Raw genomic sequence first — 25,702 nt, 5'->3', positions numbered from 1 at the left:
CCGACAAAGGCAACCAGCCTATGTTGAGGATTACGAAGAAGAAGAAAAAGAAGGAGATTTCCAGGACAAGCATGAACTTGTTCGTGGAGGCTGCCGACATGGGGAATTCCAAGATGACCATGTTCGTGGGGGTCGCCAACATAGGGGATACTGACGAGATCCTGAGCAATACCAATTGAAAGTTGATCTTCCATCCTTCAATGGTAATTTAAATATTGAAGATTTTCTTGATTAGCTTTGGGAGGTTGAAAAATTCTTCGATGCCATGGAGATCGAAGAGGATCGCCAAGTAAAACTCATAGCATATAAGTTGAAGGGCGGCGCCTCGGCCTAGTGGGAGCATACGCAACTAACTTGATGTCAACAAGGAAGAGCTCCCATCCGAACGTGGAATCGGATGAAACAAATGTTGAAGGTACGGTTCCTCCCAACTAATTATGAACAATTATTGTTTCAGCAATTTCAGAATTGCAAGCAGCTAACCGATCGGTTCGAGCCTATACGGAAGAGTTTTTTCGACTTTACGCCCGCAACAACCAAGGCGAGTCGGAAGCCCAACAAACCACTAGGTACATCAACGGCTTGCGACTAAATATTCGGGATCGCCTTTCTTTACACCGTGTGTTTTCTGTTGAGGATGCCCAAGAGATGGCATGAAAGATTGAGATGCAACTGGAGAAGACGAGTCCAACTACTCGGGCTAACAATTACTTTGGTCGTGGATCGTTCGGAAGAGGAAGGCAATTAGACGTGTCGAGCTCTTCAAATCAGCAACCCGGCGATACGAACCGAATTTCGAGGAGTACAACGGGGCCATCGTCCAAGGAACTAGTTGGTGCAAACAATCGTAACTCCAATATGAATTCCCAGAAGCCTTATGCCATACCGCCATCGATTAAGTGCTACAAGTGTAACGAACGGGGCCATCATTCAAGCGATTGTCCACAACGGAAGATGGTTAATATAGTTGAGCACGATGACTACGTATATGAAGACGACTGGGTAGATGAAGAAGAGGATGAGGATGAGGAGGGCGAGCATGTTAATTGCGTCGTCCGAAGATTATTACTCGCCTCGCAAAGAAAAGTCACCCAACGAAATCTGCTTTTTCGTAGTTGATGTATTGTCAACAGAAAAGTCCGTGATATCATCATAGACAGCGGAAGCTTTGAGAATATAGTGTTAAAGACCTTGGTGGATCACTTACAATTGAAAATAGTGTCGCATCCCTCCCCTTATACAATCGGGTGGATTCGTAAGGGAGCCGAACTCAAGGTAAAGCAATTATATCGTTTGCCTATGTCAATTGGGAAATCCTATATGGATACTATTACTTGCGATGTTATGGAGATGGATGCACGCCATCTCTTGCTGGGATGACCATGGCAATATGATGTTGACATCACTTACCGGGCCCGAGAGAATACTTATTCTTTTGTGTGAAAAAAGTAAAAATTACGTTGAAATCGAAGAACGATTCTCCCCGGATCCCGAAGAAGCAAGGTGTTGATGTTATGCTAAATGTTCGTAAACGGGAGGGAATGTACATGCTTGTGGATAGGGGTGATGAACGAATTGTGGTTTGTATTCCCGAGGCTCTACAACCCTTGTTGAAGGCATTCAGCGATGTTATGCCGGAGGATTTGCCCGATGGATTACCTCCTTTGAGGGATATCCAACATGAGATTGACTTTCTTCCAGGTGCAAGCCTCCCTAATTTATCGCATTATCCGATGAATCTAAAGGAGAATCAAATGCTACAAGACCAGGTGGGAGAGCTGCTTCGAAAGGGTTTTTTGCGCGAGAGCAAGAGCCCTTGTGCCGTCCCTGCACTTCTCACGCCAAAGAAAGAAGGAAGTATGCGTATGTGCATTGATAGCCGTGCCATTAACTGGATTACTGTCAAGTGTAGATTTCCAATTCCTCAACCGTATGATATGCTTGATCGACTAGTTAGATCGAGGCTCTTCACGAAACTTGATCTACGTAGCGGATACCACCAAGTTCGCATCCGCCCTGGTGATGAGTGGAAGACAGCTTTTAAAATGAGTGAAGGTTTGTATGAATGGCTTGTCATGCCGTTTGGACTCACCAACGCACCTAGCACTTTCATGCGTCTGATGACTCAAGTCCTCAAATCTTTTATTGGCAAATCCGTAGTGGCTTTCTTTGATGACATCCTTATATATAGTTAAGATGATCGTCAACACGTGGAGCAATTAATGGACTTTTCGTTAGCCTTGCGGGCAGACCAACTATACATTAATATAAAGAAATGTAGCTTCATGACAGATCGACTTCTTTTCTTGGGGTATATTGTGGGAGCGGAGGAGGGCCTTCAGGTTAATGCAGAAAAGGTAGCTGTCATTCGCGATTGGCTAGTTCCCAAGATCATTGGTGAGGCGCGCGACTTCCATGGGCCTGCGACATTCTATCGACGTTTCATTCGAAATTTCATTACCATTATGGCCCTAATCACCGAGTACCTAAAGAAAGGAAAGTTTTATTAGGGTGATGAAGCTGCGACCAGTTTTAAACTCATCAAAGAAAAGCTCTCCATGGCGCCAATATTGATGCTCCTTGATTTTGAGAAGGTATTTAAATTGGACTGCGATGCTTCTGGTGTTGGAATTGGCCCTGTCCTTTCCCAAGAAGGTAAGCCTATTGCCTATTTTAGCGAGAAACTTAATGATGTCCGCGAGTGATGGTCTACGTATGAGCAAGAATACTACGTTGTGGTGCAAGCTATTAAGCATTGACAACTCTATCTTTATTAGCATGAGTTTGTCCTTAACACCGATCATCAGGCACCGAAGTATATAAAGAGTCAGAAGCATGTAAAGCGAATGCATGCGCGCTGGGTCTCTTTTTTGGAGCAATTCAACTTTGTGCTTCGTCGTAAGGCGGGCCACTTGAACAAGGTCGCGGATGCAATCAGCCGACGTGCTGAAACACTTGTGACCATGGGCACCGACATGGTAAGCTTTGGCCATCTTTGTTCTCTTTATGAGGAGGATGACGATTTCCAAGATGTTTGGAAGCGGTGTTCGACGACAGGTTCTCATGGAGACATGATAATTGAAGATAAGTACTTGTTCTTTGGTAATAAATTGTGCATTCCCCGTAGCTCTTTGCGAGAACAACTCATTCGAGAACGTCATGGAGGCTTACTCGGAGGATACTTGGGAGGAGATTAGACTGTTGCGTTGGTTGAAGTGCGGTTCTATTGGCCTCAATTGAAGCGGGATGTTGGGCGATTTGTTCAAAAGTGCTACATTTGTCGGACTACCAGGGTCATTCTCAAAACACTGGTTTATACACTCCTCTACCAATTCCTTCGGGTCCGAGGATATTTCAATGGATTTCATGTTGGGTCTTCCTCGAACCCAACGAGGTATGGATTCTGTTTTTGTGGTGGTAGATAGGTTCACAAAGATGGCACACTTCATTCCTTGCAAAAAGACTTCTGATGCTTCACACGTGGCAAGCTTATTCTTTTGTGAAGTAGTTTGCCTACATGGTATGCCCAAGACGATCACCTCCGATCGTGACACCAAGTTTATGAGCCATTTTTGGAGGACTTTGTGGCATTTATTTAGGACGGATTTAAAATATAGCATCTCCTTTCATCCCTAGGCCGATAGTCGGGCCCAAGTCGTCAACCGGACCACGGCAGATATCATTCGGTGCCTCTGTAGTGACATGCCAAAGCAATGGGACCGATATCTTGCTCCTGCTGAGTTTGCTTTCAATAATACGGTTGCTCGTTCCACTAGCAAATCACCATTTGAAGTCATTTATGGGCGAACTCCACAGCATACATTAGAACTTATACCTTTGCCTAAAGTCCCAAGGTATAATGTTACGGCTGAACATTTAGCAACAAAGTTTTGAGGAGATACAAGATGGTGTGAAGCAATGTGAAGAAATTTCCACCGCTACCTACAAAGTTGCTGCAGATAAACATCGCTACTTGAGGGTATTTGATGTGGGTGATGAAGTCATGGTCTACCTTCGCAAAGAACGTTTTCCTGTTGGTACGTATAACAAGCAGTAGCGAAAGAAAGTTGGCCCCCGCCAAATCATAAAGAAGATTAATGATAATGCTTATGTTGTTGATCTTGCTGGTGATTTAACATCTCTCCGACATTCAATGTTGCTGACCTTTTCGAGTATCATTCTCTAGTGACTCCCTTTTATCCCGATCATACCTCGAGGATGAGTTCTTCCGAAGAGGAGGAGAATGATGTAGAACAATTGGCGTGTGATTTTTTGGAAAAACGTAATTTTCAGAAATGAGGTAGATTTCACTGATTTGGCGTTGGTGACCTCGGATTGCGCTCTAATTTGGTCCGTTGAAGAGAAATGACCTTCTGATCAATACTCACAGCTTTTCCGTGATGTACGATGGATTTTCGCATTTCGGAGTCGTTTAGATAGGTTTTTGAGTAGTTTTATGTTTTAGGCAACTTTGCGATATATCCAATCGCGATATTTGATTTGAATTTTGTTGATTTAGATTTGATTCTTATTTGATTAGGATTAGATTTGATTCGTATTTAATTTCTTAAAGGGGTCCTATCTGTATAAAGGACACCCACCCTATGTAATTGGATATATTTTTCAATCGGTTTTTCAAGATATCCCTTGGAAAGAGCTTCTTGTTACTATTCCTCTGCGTTAATGAGGTTGTAGCTGTCATTTTGATGGATAAATTACCTTTGTAATGCCATTTTCTCCATCATCCCCACTTTCTTCACCATCCTCTCTTTCAAGAACCACTCTCCCACTCTCTCACATCAATCATGCACATGAGTGATTTGTGCTCATCATGCTAGCATTTACAATTATCAAAAGCAAAAGGGACTGCAGTTGAAGGATTTTGTACATTATATGTTAGACAATAATTAATTTCCAATAAATTCTCTTTTCATGTAGTCGATGGTTGCTTTTGAGTGGTCCAGAGAGCACTTTCACTTTGAAAATTTTCCTTGGAGAATGAAATTCCCTATACTTCTTGGATGACTGCCTATTGGTATTATTGATTTGCTGCTCTTTGTTATGCCATGAAACCAGCAGCTTTGAGCTTCTCTTGGATGGAATGATATGAAAAACTAGTGCCATTGTGTTCATTTTACTTGTATCGAAGATAAAAGACATGAACATTGCTGTGCAAGGCATAGGGTATATGTGTTATTCCATTTCTTTGAGTAGTTCTCATGCCCATCCTCACCTCCCGCCACATGTTTAAACTTCTTGTTACTGATTTATAGGTAGAGTAATGGAGCAAACACTGGATGATATTCTTTCTGCAATTAAACCATCACCGGAGGACATGATAGCTCAAAACCAAATTATCGACGAGCCGTGAACTAGTGTTCATTCTATGGACATTTTTCGAGGTATGCTTGCTTCAATGTAGTGGGACGGTGTGTTTTATGGTTGTTGGGGTATAGCTTGTGTCCTCTCGCAGGAAATTATGCACCATGTGCATGCTTGTTCTCCAGATTTTACCATTCAAAATGTATCTCAGAGCTTAAGTTCTCCCTAGGTTTTCCATTTCCGTTCAACTATATTCAATCTTTGTATTTGGAAGTGTAGCTGTGGTGACCTAAACTTGGGCTAACCGATTATCGGGTTAATTAAATCAACTAACCTAATTCGGACCCTCCCAAATCATACCGAATTGCAACTTAGGTTTAATTCATGAAAAAATTATTTAATTGGAGCCGCCACTAATCGTTTACGGTAGGTTGATTAGGAACCTATATAAAATAGCGGGAGGAGTATTTTATTCCTACGAACTAGAGAAAGTGAGTTCGGGGACTTGGTTACGCTAATTGGAAAAATTAACGCCCTTTCCATATCAATTTTCATGCAAAAAGCCCTTTTCGATTGATCGAAATGAATTTAATGATTAATTGAAAAAAAAAATGGAACTGTATGATATGCGAAAAAAGGATTTGATTTTTTTGTGTTTTTTCAGCAAAATAAAACAACCAAAAGTTTGAACAAAAATAAACAAAAATGCACATAATATACCTTTTAATTCCGAATTTTCTAATAAATTCACTCATTTCCAAAGATTTGGGCTATAGCAGAATTTTATCACCTACATCCTCGAAGATTCGAGCCAGTATGTGGATAAACGTATAGAATAACATCATCCCTTTTCCCAAAGGGCAAAACACAAAAATTCTATACTAAATTACAATCCCATTCCATAAGATCATGATCAAGGCATGCAATTTATTTTCCGTGGGAGCATATATTATGGGCATGCTTGTTTATGATTGTGCAAACTTTATAACAACCAAGCAATCAAACAAAATGACAAAAATAAAATAAAAATAAGTCAATTAATTTAAATTTTTAAAAATTAAAAGGGTTGGCCAAAAATATTAGAGTAGGGTCCACCTTTCCTCATCCAAAATTTGATGCAATTTGAGAAAATTATCTTTAAGGTTTGAAAATTAAGCTTCAGATAATTCTTAAAAATAAGATAAACATCAAATCTAGATCAAACCTTATCCACAAGATTAGATATTCACTCAAACCACAAAAGATAAGATCAGATAAGGCATCCAACTAACTCACATATTAGAGATAAACATTCAAAGCTAAGAATAATCCATAGCAAATCCGATATTATCCAATTCAAATGTTTTCAAAGATTAGATAGAGTTTAGGCTAATAAACCTCATCCACCACATAGAGATAATATCAAATAACCGAGGATAATGTCGATTAACTAATCCTAGATAAAATTCAAAGCATGGATCATCCACGAGCATAGAGTAATTCGGCCAAGTGTGACATGTGTGCCGAATGTCATTATCCAATTCACCAAAAATTCAACCTTTTCCGATTCGATTTAGATCATAGAAAAATGTTGACCAATTTTAGCTTTGAGAAAAGAGTTTTTCCAACCAAATTACATCGATTCTCGAGATTATTCAAGCAATTTCTATGATTAAACCGAATTTACTCAATAAGGTCAGAATTTTTACGTGGCAAATATCAATTTTCGGTTCTAGCACGAATTTGATAGAAAAAGCTTGAACTTCTCAATTTTTAATTGCAAATCAAATATGTTCATCAAGGTATTGGGACATCTATGCAAGCTTCCAAGTAAATGAGCATGAATTGCAATCCAAAAGTTGAGAGATTCACCTTTTTTCAAGCTAAATTTGCAGCACGTACAACCTGAGATTTTCATCCAAAACTATCACTTTTTGAGCTCGATTTGCTGCCAAAATACTATAAACAGCCTAACACAAGTAGTAATAAGGTTAGACTTTCAAAATTGGTAAAACAGGGGCTGATCAACCTGAATATGTGGCTGGAACAATGGTGCAAAAGGCTGTGACGGGATTCTTGTCCTGGTTATTTGCGGCAGCTCACAAATCCTTCAAAGACGAGAAACAACAGCTCTTTGTGGCGCCAAGATGAGGCAAGGATGATGGATAGCACTTCGGTTGAATGAAGAGCAGATGGCGCAATGATGGTGACCGCAACCCGAGTGGACACGGCTGGGATTCTACCACCTCAAAGGAGACCACCAACGGGAGCAGAAATAAAGACACGAGCAAGAACAGAAGTAGCTTCAAGCACGCGTCGCTGGTGGTAAAAAGTGCCGTCGATGCAAGAGCTTCGGCCAAGGAAGAACCGAACACATGCCTCTCTCTCTTTGTTCTGAATTTTCTTAACTGAATATATTAGAGAATGCCCCTCATCCTCTCTTGTGTAAGCCAAGGTCTCGTATATATAGAGCTTCAATTAAGCAATCCTAGTTGGAGTAGGAGTTGCCGTGGACCATCGGATTTGTAATCCTAGCTAGAGTAGGATTCAATGATAACCGTTGGATCAAATTTTTTGATCCCGGAAGAGTCTTGATCCGGCAAAACTCTTTGTTATTCTCAGCTAGATAGGGATAGAGTTTTAGTGCCTTAAAATCCTAATATCTTGTTAAGATAAGACTCTTTTAATAAATTCTGAATTTTGATCTTTAAAGAGTCATAATCAATTAAAATACTAAGAATTTTTTGCCAAATGGAGCTCCATATGAGTTGGCCAAAATTCCTAAGCTCTTATGGGCTTATTTCATGATTTCGGGCCTAATCGGACCTTAATTAATCAAATGGATAATTACCTAAGGGCCTTACATAATTATAAGAGCTAAAATGGGCTAGTTTGAAATCGAATTGAGGACCAAACCCATCATGGAATTTTGGCCAGCCCTTGTAATGCCTTAGTCAAATTTGTCTTGATCAAACTATGGGCTCATAGTACATTCTCAGATTCCAATTAAGGATTTTTTTCTAAATAATGGACATTTAACTGAAAGCCTTATTTAAATAATTAAGCTTGAATGAATTAAAATGGGCTTGAAACCAGGTTCAATTTGCTTAATAAATTCGGCACATCTGTTTTGTGCTTGGTTGAAAATTTCAAACTGTGTTTGGTCCAAATGCCTTCCAAATTAAGCTCAATTGACTCACCTCTGGCCTGAATGCATTGATATGCACGATCGATGAAAAATAGATATGTAATGCATGAGAATTTTATTTTTGATGAGAACTATGACTAGTTCTCATTTTTTTTGCTTGAAATGAATGATTTTTTGAAAAATAAAATTTAGGTATTAACAGTGACCCATCTTTGGAAGGCTTACACTTCTCTTACTTGATGCCTGTGTAATGAGTACTGAGTAGATTTTGAATGTGTCACAAATATAGAATGTTGTGGCATTGGAGATTTTTGACATTGTTCAAACAGGTGCGATTGTGGAACCATTTGGATCATTCGTCTATGGTCTTTTCACTAGATGGAGGGACTTGGACATCTCCATTGACATACCTAACGATTCAGACATCTCCTCAACAGCAAACAAGAAGCGGAAAAACCATATGTTGGCAATTTTACGGTTGATACTTCGAGCCATCGGTAATATTATGTGCATATATATTTTCGGAAGGATTGTAGTTCTCTCATTTCTAAACATGCGTTTTTTAAGTTTTTTCCATTTGTCCCTATTGGTGCGTGGGACTTATGGTGTCCGTCCATGCGGGCAATCACCTGTCCACTAGCGATTAACCGCTATTTGAAACATGATATGTCACATTTCTTCAAATGACGTAAAAACTGCTGCTCTCTCTCCTCCCGTTTTAGTCTGTCACATTCAAGAAGATAAAAATGACGTATGCTCTCTCCCAACTCACTGTTGATTGGCATTCAACATGAAGGAACGTTCGAGATCGCAAAGACACACTTAATCCGTGACAATTAAGATATGTCCTCGTGATGTACCCGCTTCGATCAATGATTCAAGTGATCCATTGGGCATGTTTCCGCAAATTGAATGTATAGATAGAATGGGCTTCATATTCCCACATTGGTATTAGAGCGTGATTACTTGTTTCCAAATTGTTTTTCCCGATGATTTCGTATTATTGAGTGATTTTAGACCTAATTGCGATGTTATTGTTTGTTCGTGATTGTTTGATTTCTGTTCATAAAAAATGGTTTTTGGATATATAGATGGAACGGGCTTGCCGAGACGACCTTTTTGAGTCGTCGTACGTCGCGAGACGACGCCGGCAGCCGCTGTATGCGCGTCACGCGCCATGACAAAGCGGAGTCCCTCGAGGCCACGACATTTTTGTTGATCTTTTGTCACTTTTAGTTAAAAAAAAATTAGGTTTGTATATACCATCAGAATCGTATTGACGAGATGAGAATTTTGGTGGATGTATGGGCGCCGAAGGAGGCCGGACGGTAGCTCACGTGCCGATAGGTGCTGGCGGGGATCTTGTGTTTGCGACCCATGCACCACGTATGCTGCATGTAGGTGAAATGTCGCTCGTGTGGCTGTCATCGGTGAGTACGAAACACGTGAGCCATAGCCCTTTGGGCGACGTCGGCGGACCGGGTTCGTCCCGACTCGCCCGGTCCACGCCGTGACCCGAGTTTGACCGTTGACCCGTTAACCGACCGTTGACCCCAAAAAAAAGCAATCAACCTACATAGGCTTGTTTAATACCTAGCTTTGCATGTTTTTGGTTACAATATGTTTGTAATAATTACATGATTGATGGATTTTAGTAATCCTCTTTGTTCTGCATTCGTTACGGGAACAATGCCATCAAGACCAGGCCCCGTGACTACACGACTAAGGGGAAGTACGATAACACCTAGAAGGCCAAGAACAGATGAGCAAAGATAAGTCCTGAATGAAAAGGTTGGTCGATTGGGCCGTTATAGATGGGCTAATATATGTGACATTATAACCCATGTAAAGAGGGTCAACAGCATGCTCCAAGAGATCATATGGGAAGAACATGAAGTATCATCTATGGATGCCTTTTTGTACACCGAGGAACTCTATGCTTGAGGAATGGCATGAATTGCTCACTCGTGCAATAATTGAGCGTGACACATAAGAATTACGTGCTACATTTCTCGCACGAATACATGAAGATCATGGCGGTGAAGACATCATCGCTTGGGATGAACAGATCTTTGCATAGACAGTATGCACCTTGGCGTATCAACGAGAGGTTCTCGAAGGGTTATCCGAGGGCACCGATATGGGTTCCCAATATAATAGAACATCCCCTAGAGATCTTGAATCATCATTTCCTTGTAGGAATGAAATAACATGGGTTGAAGTTGGAACCGGAAAAAGAATCAAAATGCATTATTACATATGAGTTTGTTTCTATGTTAGTCTCATTTCATAGTATGTCTAGGAAATCTTTTTTTAGGAATTTTTGTTGTTGAATTAGTGTTCTTTGAGAATATTATGTTTGTTGGATATTCTGTTTTGGAATATGGAATATGATTATTTAATGCAATATCTTATCTCGCACATAATTTTTTTAAATATTTTTGTGTGGGAGTGTTCATGAGTTTTAGTAACTTTACATGAACATAAAAGGAATTATTGTATTAATGTTAGTTTTAGATTAGAATTCTTAGAAGATGATGGGGAACTTAGTAAACCGTCGATTTTAGGGTCTCTTGTGAGATCGTATGTTAATACAATTAAAATGCATAAATATGATGCATTTGTTGCATTCAAATAAACTTAATGATTCGTGAAAAATGTTTAAATTACCTTATAGTCAAATACAATGGCAACGGCTTCAAAGAACATTGTGATCGAGCTCAATAAGAACGAGAAGTTAAATGGTGAAAATTATGAGATTTGGAATATGAAAATCTAGTATGTACTAGAAGAGCTAGAGGCACTAGAAGCTCTTAACCCGATCATGATTGAGCCGGATGATGGAATTACTGCACAACATAGGAGAGATAAGGAAGCATTCGCTGCTTGGAAGAAAAACAACTCAACTGCTCGCATTACGTTGTTGAGCAGCATGGACAATGATATCATGCGAGAGTTCATACAGCATGAGAATGTGAAAGATATGTGGGACGCCTTAAAGGCTAGATTTGGACAAACTTCTATCACTAAGCCGAGACATCCGACACATATAAGATGCCACATGGGCATAATATGAAGCAGCATTTGAGAAAAATGTCAAACATGATTAGTGAGCTAAATGATGTTGGTCATATATTATCTAATGAATAACAGGTGCGGGTAGTGATCTGCTCTTTGTCCCATAACTAGAAACACATGAAAGTTAACCCGACTCACAATGAGAATGTCAATACCTTCGAGGATGCTATATGCCTCTTGGAGCTAGAGAAGGGCTTCCGTCAAGCAGCTAAGATACAATTTGATGTATATTTTGCTAGCTCTAGCTCACATGGAGCTTCGGGCTCCAAGCGCAAGTATTTTGGCGGGTTCATGAAGAAGACAGGTAAAGGAGTGGAACCATCTGGCAAGAAATCGAAGTTTGAGAAACATAGAAAAGGGAAACGGCCCATGAAGAAAACCATTTCAAGGATGAAATGTTACAACTGTGGCAAGAAGGGTCACTTCACTCGCAACCGTGGCGAGCCGAAGAAGGTAGAAACCCTTTATACATTTGAAAGTGTTAGTTTTGTATCAAGTTCGACATTTTTAACTGAATCTCATCCTTTGTAGATTGTAGACTCGGGCGCTACAAATGATGTAACCAGAGATAGAAGTACTTTTGTGGAATTTCGACGAATTCCAAGAAGACTGAGATGAATCTATGTAGGAAATAATTCCAGAGTGAAAGTTAAAGGAATTGGCACTGGCAACTCATCATGCGTGGTGGATGCACTTTATTCTTGCATGATATCCTGTATGCTCCAGAGATTCGTCGAAATCTTGTCTCTGTGTTAGTGTTAGTCAAACTTGATTTTAGTATGAATTTCCATAACAATGGTGTGGATTTGTTGTTAAGTACAATTTTTTATGGTTCGGGTTATTTTGTAGATGACTTTATTGTGTTGGATGAGGAAAATACTAATGTGAGGGTTTGTTATTTCCTATTTGCATCTTCCAATTCTAGTGAAAATGATATGAATATTTGGCATGCTAAGCTTGGTCATATTAGCCAACAAAGAATTTATAGATTAGCCAAAGATGGCTTATTAGGCAATATTGCAAAAGTCAATTTGCCTATTTGTGAACATTGCTTAGCTGGAAAAACTACGTGAAAGCCATTTGGAAAGGGCACAAGAGCTGAATTTCCTTTGCAACTAATCCATATAGACCTTTGTGATCCAATGAATGTGAAAGCAAGGTACAGTCTTGTTTATTTCATCATATTTATTGACAATTATACTCGATTTGGATATGTTTATTTGATTTCTCATAAATTGGAAGCATTGAGTTGCTTCAAGAAATTTATATTCTTAGTGAAAAATCAGTTAGACAAGAAAATAAAAGCTTTAAGATCTAATCGAGGTCGAGAGTATCTCTATCCGATCGGTTCAGAGATTTGTGTGATGAAAATGGAATAGATAGACAGTTATCCATCCCTTATTCTCCTCAACAAAATGGAATAGCCGAGAGAAGAAACAGAACTTTACTTGAAATGGTTAGGTTCATGATAGCGCAAGTTAATCTACCAACCGCCTTTTGGGGCGATGCTTTATTGATTGCTGCCTATGTACTTAACCGTGTGCCTTCCAAATTAGTTTCTTCCATTCTATATGAATTGTGGACAGGTTGAAAACCCGATTTAAGCTTTCTTAAATCTTGGGGTTGTGCTACCTATACTCATGAGTTCACTCATAAATATGGAAAATTGAGACCAAGAGGTACAAAGAGTATCTTCATAAGATATTCAGAACACTTAAAAGGGTATGTGTTCATAGGAGAGCAATAAAGTGGAAGTGTGACTGAATTTGAATCACGAGATATCACATTCATAGAGAATGAATTTTCGAAAAAGGGCGAAATAGATGAAGAGTATTCCTTATATGAGACCTTAGATCGGGATAATGAGACAGTTGGATATAATGATCCAAGTAGGAGCAATGTGAGAAGTGGGGAGTTGAGTACAAGTCGGTCTCAATTACAGCCACTTTATGAAATGATACCTTTATTTGTTTCGAGTGGGAGCGTAATGGAGAATGAAGTACCTAGAGTACAATCTTCTCCACGACGAACTGGTTGCAAAAGTATTCCCCGTCGATGCTTTGAGATTGAAGGGAAAGCTTTCATGATAGCTCTACTAGAAGAGGATGAACCAAGAAATGTAAATGAGGCTCTAACTCGTCCCGATAAGGAAAAATGGATGGATGCGATGAAAGAGGAAATGAAGTCAATAGAGTCAAATCAAGTTTGAGATTTGGTTGATCTCCCAAAAGGACGTAAAGCCATTGGGGACCAATGGGTCCTCAAAATAAACCGTAAAGGCGATGGCTCAATTGAGAGGTATAAGGCTTGCATTGTTGCGAAAGGATACAACCAACATGAGGGAATTGATTATGAGGAAACTTTTTTCCTTGTGGTTAGATTTACTTCAGTTCGCCTTTTTGGATCTAGAGTTACATCAAATGGATGTAAAGACTGTTTTTATCAATGGAGAATTAGAAGAGGAAATTTATATGGAGCAACCTATTGGTTTTGTTGCTAAAGGCCAGGAACAAAAAAGTATGTCGACTTCTGAGATCGATAGACAGCCTTAAGTAGTCTTCAAGGCAATGGTATATACCCTTCTATAATGCCATAGTAGCATACAATTTTGACATGATTAATGAAGATAATTGCGTGTATATCAAAAGATCGAAAGGTCATTTTGTAATTTTATCATTATTTGTTGATGATATACTAATTGTCGAAAGCAATATGGAGCTTGTCGAGACAATCAAAAGTTAGCTATCTTCTAATTTTGAAATGAAAGATATAGGTGAAGCTACATACATTCTCGGAGTTAAGATTTCGAGAGATCATTCAAAAAAGTTGTTGTCTTTTTCACAAGAGACGTACATTAATAAAGTTCTTGAACGATTTCGTGTGCAAGATTATAGATCCATTGATACTCCTATTGCAAAAGGTGAAGGATTGAGTAGTAGAATGTATCCTAAAACTCCACATGAGCAAGAGCAAATAAAAAATGTTCCATATGCCGATGCTGTTGGAAGTCTCATGTACGTTATGATGTATGCTAGACCTGATATATGTTATATAGTAGAACTGTTGAGTAGATACCAATCCAATCTAGGTTAAGCACATTGGACTGTCGTCAAGAGAATCCCGAGGTATCTAAAAGCAACTACTGATTACTCACTGACATATCAAGGAAGTGATCCGCACCTTGAAGGCTATACTAATGCTGATTAGGGAGGAGATTTGGATGAGATGAAATCCACTTCTGGAAATGTAATCTTACTAAATAATGGCGCCATATCATGGAGTAGTAAGAAACAACATTATATAGCCTTGTCCACCATGTAAGCCGAGTTTGTAGCATTATCGGTGGCAACACAAGAGGATGCTTGGCTTAGAAGATTTTTGGATCATTTGGGTGTTACTAGAAATACTGCAAATCTTGTAAAGGTTTATTGTGATAGTCAGGCAAGAATAGCTTACACTGAGAATTCTAAGTTCCACAGTAAAACCAAACACACGGACATCAAGTATAACTATGTCAAGGATATGGTAGCACAAAAGGATGTGAACCTACTATATATATATCTACGCATAGAATGTTAGCAGATCCTATGACAAAGACGATTCCTAGAGATGTTTTCGTAAGTCATGTAAAAACTCTAGGGCTGCGTAGAGATTGATGTATTGAATATTTGTATTTTCCTTGAATGTTTATAGTTGATGATGTTGTTTATCAATAGGGATGTCTATAAGTCTATTTGATATTTATGCATGTTAATGCTTGGTGCATTATATTGAGAAGGTATGTTGGACGGAGGAGAGATTAACCCACTCACATGGGTAATCGCCTCTATTTACTGCGTGTTGAATAGGGATGAGGCAACTTTAAACTTATTTTCTAGATGATAATTGAAAGCTCAAGCTTACAATACTTAAGCCGCCTTAATAGAATGTTAAGATGATGACTTATTATTCCTAAAGTCCGAAAATGAAATAACCCACATATTTCACTTTTTCTGTCTTTATTGTCGGATGGGAATTCTGATGGAAACTCTTGGCTGAAGTTGTTATGTGAACTCGAGTTAGATATTGAGTGTGTCTAAGTTATCATCCGTACGGTATTAAAATAGAAAAACATACGTTTCATGGGGAATGAGAAAATACCGTAATACGTATTTCATATTACATATGCATGAATCGACCAATGAGAGTAGACAAAAGTTTAGATCTTAACTTTTCTAAGCCGTGTGAGACTCTCGAGGATTAGAATCCCTCATTTTCGTACTCTCATGACTCTTCATTATTCTTGAGATTTTTTTGTAGTATTCGCTATCTAAGAGTGTTGCTTATGGTCATGAAATTGATTCGATCTAAAGGGACACTTAGAGAAAAGCGAACTGAAATGAGATTGAGAGGTCTAATGGAGGAGGAAGATTGATATGGAGTTTTTAAGTCACATTATGGATTATATTCACAAACCGGTCAGTTATGATTATTTAGTGTGATCATAACATATCATACTTAAATGAGATCAAGAGAGAGGAATATGTATGTGGTCGATCGATCTAGGGTATCGCATATGAAAATCTATCTTTGACTATATCCATTTTGAGCTGTCATATACTCTCAACGGATGTATGACAACGAGCTCTCAACATATGCTGGTCACATGAGTTATTTGCCAATATGAACTTTGCGAAGATAAAGTTTTTTGTGTTTGGTCCTTTGTGGATGAGTGAGAGTTGTTGGTCCTTCGTGGGCATGTGAAACTATTTGCTCTACATGGACGAGTGGGAGATGTTAGTGCGTAGGACTTACGGTGTACGCCCATGCGGGCAATCACCCGCCCACTAGCAGTTATCTGCTATTTGAAACGTGATAACTCACGTTTCTTCAAATGACGTAAAAACTACTGCTCTCTGTCCTCCTATTTTAGTCTGTCACTTTCAAGAAGACAAAAATGACGTATGCTTTCTCCTAACTCACTGTTGATTGGCATTCAACACGAAAGAACTTCCGAGATCGCAAAGAGGCACTTAATTTGTCACAATTAAGGTATGTCATCGTGATATACCCGCTTTGATCAGTAATTCAAGTAATCCATTGGGCATGTTTCTGCAAATTGAATGTATAGATAGAATGGGCTTCACATTCCCACGGTCCCCACCTTGCAAATGGGACAACAATCTTTTCATGATTTCCTGGTTTATGGCAATTTGATTAATCTCTCATGAATCTCCACCTCCCTTTACTCTCTCTCTCTCTTCTTTTTGTAGAATATTCCCAACAAATATGACGCGGCACAGCATGCATATGTGCCGTTCTCGGCACGAAATCGGCGCACGCAATCGGAATAATGGCTGTAACAAGATAAAACGTGTCCGGGGACCAAATATCTAGTATTGCGGTTTACGATTCGGTCCCAAGTCACTCTTCTTATGATTGCGGAAAAGAGGTGTGAGATTTACATTAGCAAATTTTTAGATGACATTTTGTCATGCAATATGTTTCCAAAAACAAAGTGCATAATGAGTTACTTCTTCTTGAATCGCTTTAGTATTTTTTTATTAAAAAGAGATTTCAGCAATCATTATACATCGTGACAATGTTTGGCGTGTCGATTTCACATACTCCAATTGGTCTCCCATGTTAGAGTTCCAATAGTGAAGTTTAAGAGCAGAAGCATTTCCTGTGATGTTTCGATTGACAATCTGTTGGGCCGGATGAAGTCCAAGCTCTTGTTATGGATTAGAGGCATTGACGAACGTTTTGGCGATATGGTCTTGTTGCGCGTCGAAATCCTTCGACAGGGCTTTCTTGGTTATGGGTTCTAGGCCCAAATTGACTATGGCCCAAAAAGGGTTACTTACGCGAGAATCTTTTATCGAACTTAATCCGTTCGTTTTCCGAAAAGGAGTTTTGGGTCGGTTTTGGACAGAGAGTGTCAAATGCAGTAGATTTACACAAAAGGCGCGTTACAAACAGGCTTTCGACAACTTCGACGGCCCAATATGCGCAATAGTAACAGTATGTAACAAATTTCGACGCGACCCTATAATTGAATCGACGGGATTGGGGAATGATGTAGGACACAATGCTGGAATTTAATCAACAACACCGGACGGGGGATTGTAGGACACAATACCGGAATTGAATCGACGGTACTGGACAAGATGGGTGAAGGGTGCAATACCGGAATTCAATCGACGGTGCTGAACCTGGTGAGTAGACGTTGGAATCTAATCGACGACACCTAACTCTGGATATGATGCTCGCCGGAATTGAATCGATGACGGGAATCTAAAAACTATAGCTAGGCTAGACTAAAAGGCTAAGAGCTAGTTTGAAAATGCAAGTGTTTTGGATTTGTTGTGTGTGTGTATCTTGCTACTGCGAGGTATTTATAGGCAAGCTCTTTGGTAACCGCTGAGTGGTTTCTTCCTTTGGCCCCACGCTTGCTCTTTTCCATAAGCCACGTGGATGACGGTTTCCCGGTCTTCGCGCCTTTTCTTTTTACCTCGTGGGGATTACCGCCAACCGCCTCGATCGTGGCCTCCCTCCACGCGCTTTTTCTTGCTCTAGAAGGAAGTGGCGCCAAAGTTTACCCCGACACGTGGCACCTTTCTGATTGGTACGTACCTTGCTTCGGTGTTCCTTCCCGTAGCTGATTATCGCTTCCTCACGTGCTCGTCACGAGTCTTTCTTGGATTATTTTAAGTGTCAACATATGCCCCCTTTAAAAGATGTAAATCGAAGATTTACCTCTTTTAAAATATCTTCCTCCGGTTTGGTGATCTCCAGCTGTACAAATGATGATTACGCTTTCCCCTTGATCTCTTTTCCCAAAACGCAACCTTTTCGACTTCGTACCGTGCATTGGCTTTTTCTTCATCTCGCTTTTAAGGATCTTGAAAAAGCTCCCAATTGTCGTCTTTCTTCATCAGCGGTTTTCCTTAAACCCTAAACCCTTTTTTCCGAGCATTCCAAGCTTTCATGGCGACCGAAACCCCCGAGTTCCTTCCTCACCGGTTCATCGCCCGCTTCGATGGGATCATCAATAGTGATGATGCTGATCATTGTTTCCTCAAGTTGTTGAACACTCAACGAGAGCATGCCGGTCTCATTCTCGGGCCCGGTCTCCATGATCACCACCACATTCCATCATCTCTTCAATCTTGCTTCCCAATGCGGGCCGATGAGCGACTTCCCATTCAAGCCTCTCTACTAAAGGACATTTGGTCCATGCCGGCTCAACGATTTAGGAGTTTTCCATTATTTGATGAGAGGGCTTATACACGGTTCCAAAGGCTTCAAGAGGATATTCCAACGGTTGGTCTTTGGGAAACGGCGCAGATCGGGACAGCAATTGAGGTCAGCATGTTGTCCCACGATTTGAATAAAGGCTTACTGGGGTCCGTTACAAGCTTCTAGTCCTCCTCTATCAATTGCTTTTTCTTCCCGTGGGGTCCCATGTCTGTAACCCTTCTAGATACCTTTGCCATAGCTGGTCTCTCCCCCTATGGGGCCTCGGTCAAGAATCCGGGAAAAACCAAAGATTGCCCCATTTCTGACGATACTCTTGCTTATGGGAAGTTCATCGATGCCCATTGTAAAACATCCGGGGATGTTTCCTTCGAAGAACGAATAGCTTTTCTTCTTTTTTGGCTGTTGAAGTATCTATTCTTTAGCCCAACCCTCAAAGTGTCCAAGGACTATTATGACCTTGCCTTACTTTTAGCAAAAGGGAATCTTGTTGCTCTTGGCCCTCTTGCTCTGGCGTCTCTGTATATGGAGTATTTCTTATGCTGCTCGACTAATGTCGAATTCCGAAGAGGATGGTGTCTTGTCGGGTCCGCTCTGGATTCTTCAAGCCTGGGTCGCATTCTATTTCCCTTTCATGTTTGAGAGCGTCCCTTCCTTCAACCCTAACATGGTTCCTTTGAAGCTTGGTATACGACTACTCCAAGTTGCCCCCTCGAAGGTCCCCGGTGATGTTCAACCTTTTCGGTTCTTTCTTCGACAGGTTCTGTCTTATGAGGCTGATCGAATAGATTTCTTTCCTTACCGCTCAAGCGAATTCAATTCTTGTTTCAACTCTCGAACCTTAAAACGGTTCAACCACCGTGACTTTTGGACCTTTGTCCTATTCCCTCGAGACCTTCCAATCCGGCTATGTCTTAAGGGAAGGTTCTATCCTGGTTTTGAACCATATTCTCCTCAATACTGCGCCAGGCGGTTCGGCCTTCGACAGGCGGTGCCTATGCCTATCCCTTATCTCATGGATTTCCCATCGATGGACAAGAAGATCTATAACATCAAGATCGATGGACCGTTCACCTCTTGTGCCGAAATTACAACCATGATGTATCGGCGGTTTTCGGGGGACATCCCATCAGCACTTCGTTCTAGTCCCGGCGTGACTTCTGAGTTTACGACCTGGTGGACGTCCTTTGCCTTCGAAAGCCCTTTCGAAGATGCCATCTCATCCATCCTTCAGAGTAGCCGGATACAACCCTTTGGTCATGCCTTGAAGAAAACTAGGAAAAAGGGTGCAACTAGAGCTCTCTCAATTGGTGGTCGCAAACGTCCGATGACTATTTCTGGTGAGTCTCTTTCTTCCTAATTTTCTCGGTGTTGCTGGCCCGGAGTGACTTTACTTTACTTTCGCTGTTAGGTGACGACTCTGACGACGAAGCTGATGAGGAGACACTCACTTCTCTTAAACGGCGAAAGATGGGAACGAAAAAGAGCAAATCCCCGGTGGAATCTCCAATAGTCCCTCAGCACGTCGAAGCACCTTCAACCGCTTGCCCTGAAGATCCTTTGGTATGCCTTGATCCAACTGTTGGGGGGCCCAACAACATTACCGTTGCTGGAAGTTCGTTCGAACCTCGCGGCTCCTTCGCCTATAGAGCCTCAAGGGGAACCTTCTTCGCTGGCCCTTGCCATTGTCCCGGCCCCGATGGTCGAAGCTCCTTCGATAGCCGAAGGTCCCTCAACACTTGAAGATCCTTCATCCGCGGACGTTATCCGGGATCTTCCTGTTGCTTTTCTTCTTCTGTCGCCCATCGAAGACGTTCAAACTCATCTTGCTGGATCTTCTCGCTCTTCGGATCACCCGAGTATGCCTCAATCAAGCGGCTCACCTAACTCGGAGATTTTCAGCAAACTGGGAATCATGCTATCTTGCTCCTTGGACCTTGTTCATTCGGGGGTGGCCTCCTTTGTCGACAACCCATCGAATATTCAAAACATCCAATCTGTGATGGAGTGGTCGGTCAAAGAGGAAGTCAACGCGAAACTTCATGTAGGTCTAGTTCACCGGTTGAAAGCATTCTTGGAACACTTTCCTACTCCCTTCATGCATTTTCGACGGTGTCGGGACAAGATGCTTGCTCTGTCGAATTTTCCCGATCGGCTCTTTTCTCCTAGCTCCGAGACCCAAGAAGCGGGGCAACTTGTAACTCAAGGAGAACAAGTCCCTTCAATCTGCTGTCGACGAGCTCGCTGCTTTGGATAAGAAGGAAGCTACCCTGGAGCAACAAAGGCTAGCGATAGAGAGAGAACTAGAAGAAACTCGGAGTCAACGATCTACTCTACTTTCCCATCGATCCTCCATAGAAAATCAACCGAAAACGTCCCTAGCCTCCTTAGAAGAGAAGAAACGAGCCGATTGCGCTCGGGTTGTGCGAGCATAAATAGATCGACGTCATACTAGGAATGTGTACATAGATAAAAATAGGAAGTTTGAACGTTTACTATGTGAGTTGCTTGAGGGGATCAAGACGGCCTTGTATCCCGATATTGGTTAATGAAATCTCCCCTTTTTTCCTCCTTATTTTCCGTATTGCATTACGCCACGATCCATGTAATTGCCCACGTCCGAGTAACCGCCATCACTATCCCGAGTCGGTTACTTCAAAATCCCTTATAAATAATGATTGCCTCCAAATGCCAATCCACACGAACTTTGCCATAGAGTTCACATGAGTACTCACGCAGCTCCTTGCTTGTCGCGCTTCGACGTTTTTTCTCACAATGAGGCCAAAAGGGAACTTTCCTTATCCTTCATGGATCACCAACCCAGCAATGGTCACATCATTTTGGGTCCGCATCTCACAAGTTTGCCACCTCCTTCTTTACTGATTAATTGCTTTCCCCGCTACTCCGAAGAGATTTTACCCTTTGAGCAATCTATCATTTGTACCTCCGCTTGGTTGTCGGGTAATTATAGATTTTCTTCATATCCATCCTTCGATCATCAATTTTACAACTGGTACAAATGACTGGAAGGAGAGGCAGCTACCATCTGGGCACATGCCAGGATAGATGTCCTGTTATCCTTTTGCGGTACATCTATTGATCCCTCCGAGTATGGCCTCATCGGTAGTTTGTGTTGCTTTTGGTCACCATCATCGAACTGTTTCTTTTTGCCTATTGGTCCAGTGACCCCTACCCTTCTTGATATTTGGTTTCTGACCGGTCTTTCTCCATTTATCGATGGTGACTCTCGACCTCCGAACGACCAATTTTTTCTTGATATGTCATCTGCCTTTGACTGCCCATATGGCGAATTCATGGATCGCCATGCTAAATCTTCAGGACCCATTCTTCTCGGGGAACATACAGCCTTCCTTCTGTGTTGGCTTTGCAAATATGTCTTTTGTCTCCCCACATGTCGAATTTCCTCGGAATTCCTTGATATGGCCTATGAACTAGCATGTGGTGTTGATATTGGACTAGGCCGGATGTTCCTGGCTGCATTGTATCGGGGATTATCGGATGCTCAATCTTCGCTGATGGACAAACATCCTGCCCCTTTTCGGGTCCTTTATGGATTCTGCACCATTGGCTCCGAGTGTACTTTCCTCATATGTTTTTTGATCAAGCGCTCACTTCGACAACTGAGTCATCGAAAATTAAAAGGAATGATGTACCCATGGCGTTCAATCGGACCCTTCGTTGTGCTCCCGACAACCTTACCCCTTTCGACGACTTTCTTATTGAATTGTTGTCTCTCACCAGCTTTGATTTTTCCAGGCTGCCCGTCGATGATGATGTCTATAGCTCCTCCAAAGCAGATCCCGGTTCTCATTTTTTACGGATGAGCGTGTTAGTCCCAAATGACTTAGCCATGAATTTGTCCAGCGGCGGCAAATTCTCATCAAGATTCGAGATTTATAACCCTCATTATTGTGCTCGCCAATTTGGGCTTACTCAAGGGATTCCAATGCCGGTGGTGTATTCCATGAATTTCCCCTTTTCCGGTTTCAAGGAAAAGGTAACCGACATGGTGGGCCATACCGAAGTTGCACATGTTGTTCTCGGGCGCTTTGTATTTGTCGCCTTCTCTAGCCATCCTTGTAGTACCTCATTTTTCGACAAGTGGTGGCTCTCCTATCGCTCCTCTTTGTTCTCAACCGGTGCAATGGACGTTCTTTCAAAAGTCCGTCGAAACTCATTGGGCTTGCTGTATCCTCTAAGAAGACTCGCTTCTTTCCTTATACCGAGCATTATACTTGAGCAACCAATCGATGAAGGTAAACCCTTTGTTGATATAGGCATATAAACACTCCGATAATAAAAGTGGGTACTTCTTTGCATTCTCGCTTGATGTAAGTATTGATCTAACTTCCTCTCCGGATGATTCACCGGCTTATGACGGCCGCACGGATGACCTACCCAACAAATCATGGGTTGTTCATATGAACATGGCGAGTGCCTCAACTGGCCCATCGAATATTCTTCGCTGTGACTATCCATATCTTCGCGGCAAGTGGTTACGCCCGCATGATTTACTAGGAGGAGGATATGCCGATATATGTAACAAAGCATCTGTTGAGGACGAGATCAAAGCTCTCCTTGCTTTTTTGGCTCATTTGCCCTATCCGATCCAATGTCGTGCCCTTGGATTTGCCATTAATGAACTCTTCCTCACATTTGGCTCGACTTTAAGGTCCTTCAGGACAAGACAGCGTGAGCTAGCGATCATCGACAAGTTGGAAACGGATTCTCTCCTTGCTGACAACGAGTTGGCTTATCAACGCAGTATTCTTGATACCTTGGAAAGTGACGGTTGTACCACCCTGCAAGTACTATATGCACAATTGAAGGCAATCAAACAAGAAGAGGCAATTTGCGAATCATCGCACCTTGATATGATGCAGGCCAATCATCGAAAGGAGGCAATTGTTGACGCCAATTGCAATAGTGAAATGCAACTTCATAGTTTCGTCTTGAGTCTTGAACGGCACGTGTTGTAGTCCGCTGTTGCTAGTCCCACATTAATGTCACCTGTCCTTATCATCTTATTCTATCATTGAACTGCCGGTCTTAGTGTCAATTCTCCAAAGTTCATCATGACATGATCTTCTCAAGATCATCCTTTTTCCATGCGGCATTTAATGAAAGACGTCGTTTCCGATTCTCCTTATGAATTCAAATCGTCATGACGGTTCGACGTGGTTAATAGCCAGCGGGAAACCCGCCACTCGCGTCATTATGGTTACTTATGTGCTTCACTAATCGCGATATACCTCTTCGCCTCGATAACCGTCCACTAACTTTACCGCCTCGATCATCGGAAGGTCGTGGGCGGATACTTAGCATCGTGGGATGAACCGTTCCTTGGCCTTTATCTATAAATAGGACCACTTGCCTGGAATGGGTACTCATCCAAACCCTTCTGCCTTTCATTCTTAGAGAAAACTTCTCAAAGCCTTAATGGAGCGTGCGTCTTCTTCTTCGGCTTCATCTCCCCCTACATACTTTAGCCGTGAGTTCTCGGCTATTTGGAAGGAGATTATCTCCCTTATGAGTTACACTTATACCATGCTGGTGGTGAAGCCACGGGCTCTTGATAAGCTACACGCCCCGCTCGACCGTTCTACGCCCCAAAATCTTCCCTCCGACCACCCGTTCCGGTCGGACTACGAAGAGTTCATTACACTCTTCGACTATGGGTCGGAGAAGTTTCGCCGGAATCGGCGACCATGTCTCAACACGATCTCACCGAACATGAAGTTTGGTGTAAGATCGAAGAGATTGAGAACGGAGAGGTGGTGCACAAGGAACTCTGCAACGTCTAGGAAGCCCTCCATGCCTCTCATGCTAGCGTCCTCCAACTTCGGAACATTGTTTCCGACCGCTGATTGCCCGCCAGCGACATTTGCGCGAGCCTCTAAAGGATTCCGAGCAGCAGGAATACGAACCGGCTGAAGCTTGCGAGACCCGGTCCTTGGCTTCCATCAAAGCCCCTTTGGAGGGTCTCAAGACCACACTGGATTCCACCAGCGGTCTTTTGCAGGCCCGAAAAGAGCACCTTCAGCTGGCTGGAGAGCGAAAAAGACAAGTTGGAGGCGGCACTGGAGGAGTTGGTTGAAGCTCATCACCGTGCAAAGGAGGAGAATGCCAAGTTAGAGTGCCGGCTGCGGGGTTTCGTTGTTCGTTTTAGGGAGCACTTTCGGTAAGGGTTTGCTGGGGCGAGCGAGATAGAGGAAGAGGGAGAGAGAGAGAAGAAAAGAGCAAGAGAGAAGGAAAGAGAGAGAGAGAGAGAGAGAGAGAGAGAGAGAGAGAGAGAGAGAGAGAGGAAGAATGTAAAAATGTTTTTGGATAAATGAAATTGAACTTTCTTACTCCTCGCTCTCTGGTTCTCCTCGCATTTCCCACATCGATGGGTAGAACTTTTTCAAATACTTCCCGTTAATCGAACGTTGTAGTTCCCTTCCATCGATCTCCATTACTCGGTACGCATTCCCCGGGAGGGCGTCATTTATCAAATATGGTCCTTCCCACTTTGACGACCACTTGCCAAACTTCTCGCTATCGAGGTTCATAGGCAAAATAGTTTTCCACACCAATTCTCCCACGTCGAAACGCTTAGCTTTTACATGTTTGTTGTAAGCCTTGGCAACCCTTCGCTTCTGAGCCATCAATTTTTCCAAAGTTGTGGCTCGGTTCTCTCCCAATTCATCAATGTTGGCGTACATCATTTCATCGTCTTGCTCTTTAGCCAGGGTAACACGGCCTCTTGTCCATATGTCAGCATATAAGGAGTGACTCCAGTGCTCGATCTTTTGGAGGTTCGATAAGCCCATAACACCGTCGACAACAATGAGTCCCATTCCCTTGGGTTGTCCTCCAAATGCTTTTTAATCAATCCGATGATTATTTTATTGGAAGCCTCTGCTTGGCCATTAG

The 25,702-nt window shown here is 41.8% G+C and overlaps 1 protein-coding gene and 1 long non-coding RNA gene across 6 annotated transcripts in view; both read left to right on the top strand.

Moving 5' to 3' along the window:
• LOC115730414 (protein HESO1-like) overlaps positions 1–25,702 on the top strand; it is a 73,436-nt gene that overhangs the window by 23,646 nt on the left and 24,088 nt on the right. The gene's annotated exons all lie outside the window — the stretch shown is intronic.
• Positions 5,274–8,887, top strand: LOC125316341. Its single transcript, XR_007199579.1, has 2 exons — positions 5,274–5,402; positions 8,739–8,887. It is a non-coding gene; the product is annotated as an uncharacterized LOC125316341 (long non-coding RNA).

Source organism: Rhodamnia argentea, chromosome 8 (genome assembly GCF_020921035.1).
Source record: "Rhodamnia argentea isolate NSW1041297 chromosome 8, ASM2092103v1, whole genome shotgun sequence".
NCBI lineage: Eukaryota > Viridiplantae > Streptophyta > Magnoliopsida > Myrtales > Myrtaceae > Rhodamnia > Rhodamnia argentea.
The sequence above is the reverse complement of the archived record's forward strand: the minus strand, read 5'-3'. Positions and strand labels throughout refer to the sequence as shown.